Raw genomic sequence first — 3,394 nt, forward strand, 5'->3', positions numbered from 1 at the left:
AGGCCTTTTCGGAATGCTTCCAAAAACGGCAGCACCGCTGGGAGAAGTGTGTGGAGTCCCAAGAAGTCTACTTTAAGGGTGATTTGGTTTCCAACGCTCCAGTTGTGCCAGTTTTTTTTTCCTTCGGCCAAGGCTCGGATACTTTTCTAACAGACCTCGTACTTGGCTGCGTTTTGAGGCAGCGGAGATATTCAGCGTTTTGTCAGATCCCTTGTTCCGTAAACTTTTTTGGTCGATAGTACATATATTTGGCACCCTCCATGACTCCCAGAAAAAGGCTCATGACCTATAGGAAGTACCATGACCCACAGTCTAGCAAACACTGCCTTAAAGAAAAGAAAATAAGTGAACGTCAGCGAGGCCGAACTGGAGTATCCCTTACGGTGCCGATCACTCCTCGTTTAAGCGTGTAACATCCAAAAGTGCCACTGTGGCTATCAAGCATGCTTTATCAAACGACCCTTAATTCTTTTTACGGCAGCGCGTTCGCACTTCACAAGCGTTATTCTATCAACCTCCATCACAATGTGGCAGCTACAGATAGAAATCAAACCTTAGCGCAGCACGCTATCGAAGAAGCGGTCGCAAAACCACTGAATATGGATTTTTACGATGAACAGCTCTTGAAATATCGGCGAAATAAGTTCTATTTCAGATAAATCGTCGTAACATTAATCAGGTGACCAATTAGAACACGGAAAAAGTTTTCCAATACGGCGATCACTACACAAACAACGTTGCAATTGCACGAAATACGCAGGCGTCCAGCGTGCATCGCCGACAGCTGCATGGCCTGCCCTGCAGTTCGGCAGTGCTCTTTGCAAGGGCTTTTCTTTACCTCTCCTCCCTCGATTTTCCTCCCTCGATTATCTCCCTCGATTTTCTTTACCTTCAGCTAACGAGGAATAAGGATTATAAACAGGGATAAGGTGCCTCAGAAAGGCTGGCCAACGTTTCGATAGGAGGACCTACCTTCGTCATAGGTCCTCCTATCGAAACGTTGGCCAGCCTTTCTGAGGCACCTTATCCCTGTTTATAATCCTTATTCCTCGTGTGCTACTCCATTAGTCAGCCACCTTTTTTGATTTTTTTTTACCTTCGGCTAGTACTTTATTCAAATTTGATTAACTATGTTCAGGCGCGCAAGGCGCTGGCTACTCCTTGCATGCTTATCACATAGTACTGTTGCTTTAGACACACATTTTTATTTTTTATTTTATTTAGAAAATACTGCCAATTCCATAAGGGATTATTGCAGGTAGGCCACAAGGTCAAACAATAAACATAATGAAGTCATAGTAGTAATGTAGAAAAATACAAAATACAAACACAGAATCTCAGTATAGCAACATAATAAGTAGCAACATGAAACTGAGAAGTATAAAGAGGGGTAAAATGTATATCTATACAGTCCAGCAGTATTTTACAAAGGCGTTGCAAAGAAGGTTAGCAATTCACTAGTAACAACAGTGAAGAAGGTGCGCAACAGTTAAATTTCATCACTGAGAATCTAGTAAGTAGTTTTCAAGAAGTGACAAAAATGTGTAATTGACAAGCTATTGGTGATATTGGAAGGTAAACCATTCCACTGCCTTATGGCTAGCGAAAAAAAAAGAGTATTTAAAACAGTCAGTTTTAAAACGATATTCCTGTAGGGTGTAGGAATGCTTAAGTCGTGTTATTCTAGTGTTTGCGATGGTAACGTACTTGGAGCTGTTAACATTTAACTTGTTATGAATTATCTGGTGCAGCAATTTCAATCGAGCGAATGTCGCTCGGTTTTGGATTGTGAGTATTCCGGCAGTTTTTAGCAGAGCACTTGGAGAATCTGTAAGTCGATATTTATTGACGATGAATCTAATTGCTTTTCTTTGAACTCCCTCTAGCATGTTAATTAATTTTTTAGTCGACGAAAAGCAAGCTAATCTGATAAGGTTGATCTGATAAGCGCATTATAAGCTAGTAATTTGGTTTCTCGTGGGGCTTGACGTAGACGCCGCTTAAGAAAGAAAAGTCGGCTTAGGGCATTTGAAGTAATATGATTAACATGGGAGATCCATCTAAGGTCAGACGTTTGTGTTGCACCGATATACTTGTGATCTGTGCAGTGTGTCGGAACGGAAGGAAAACGAAAAACGATAACAAACGACATTTTTGACCGGAACGAAAACTTAACCGAAATGTTATTTATCATTTTGCTTCGGAGTGAAAATGAAATATTTTGGATGGGTTTTCGGTTCAAGGGTAAAGTCGGCAATCCGCAACAACCGACGACAGGCAACGTCAGAATTACCGCGTATCTCAGGGTCCGCACAAGCGTGTACCTCAGACAGCGATAGTGCGAGCGGTAGCCGGTCGAGCGCTCCACTAATTTAAGCCTGCCGCTCGGTGCCCTAGCAGATCAGCATCGTAGCAAAACCCAGGGGTTGCGCGCTCAAGAGCTCATCGTTTCGTTTTCTACGGGAACGATGCTTCGTTACCGAAGCTTTATCGTTCGTTTATGTTTGTTGTGGTTCGCTTGATCGGAACAGCGGTCTCGCATTTCGCCGAGTACACTCGATGACGTGCTGCTTCTCAGAACATGCTCAGTGCCTTGACTCAAGGCACCGAGCATGATCGTAGAATTCATACCTCATATTAGCCCGAATAACACCAAGCAAGGACGGCCTCACCGAGGATGAGACGACTAGTGCAAGCCCTCGTCGTTAGCCGCATGAAATTCGCGCTACCGTATCAAACTACGCGCAAAACGACTACCGCACCCATGGACAAATAAATTGCAAAAAATTTTTTAGAAATATATTGAGAAACGTAAATAATGAGAAAGTTATTGTCAAATTATTCATAAAAATAAATACTATGTTGTTCTCGTTACTTTGCTTCAGAAATGTTTGCATGCGAACCGAAACCGTTATGAACCGTTACGGATCATTTTTATTGCGAGAGCAATTATATGGACACTTCAACCGGATTTCTGCCGTCGCCGTCGCCGTGAGGTTCCCTATAGATAAAATCTTCGCCGCGTGCCGTATGCCCGAGCGGAAGCGTGCGGGGACGCGCGCTATCACGGAGAGCGTACGCACTCAATCACCCACGCGCACGCAAGGAAGCGGGAAGCCAGCGCCGGGGGGAGCGCGGGGGGGGGGGGGGGGCGCACTTCTACTCTGCCAACAACCGCGCTCGTCGTTCGCCCGCCCGCACAGTCTCTTATCTCCACACGGCTCTGACCTTTATGCGCTGTGCATTCGCCGCTCAGTTTCCGTTGTGCGTTTCATTCATGTTTGTGCGCGCTCACACCACGTTTGTTCATTCAGTTATAGTCGGGCCACATTTTCCAACGCACGCTACACATGCAATGCTGCCCAGATCGGCAGTGCAGCACTACAGGTGTGTC

This window comes from Dermacentor silvarum, chromosome 10, assembly GCF_013339745.2.
Source record: "Dermacentor silvarum isolate Dsil-2018 chromosome 10, BIME_Dsil_1.4, whole genome shotgun sequence".
Taxonomy (NCBI): domain Eukaryota; kingdom Metazoa; phylum Arthropoda; class Arachnida; order Ixodida; family Ixodidae; genus Dermacentor; species Dermacentor silvarum.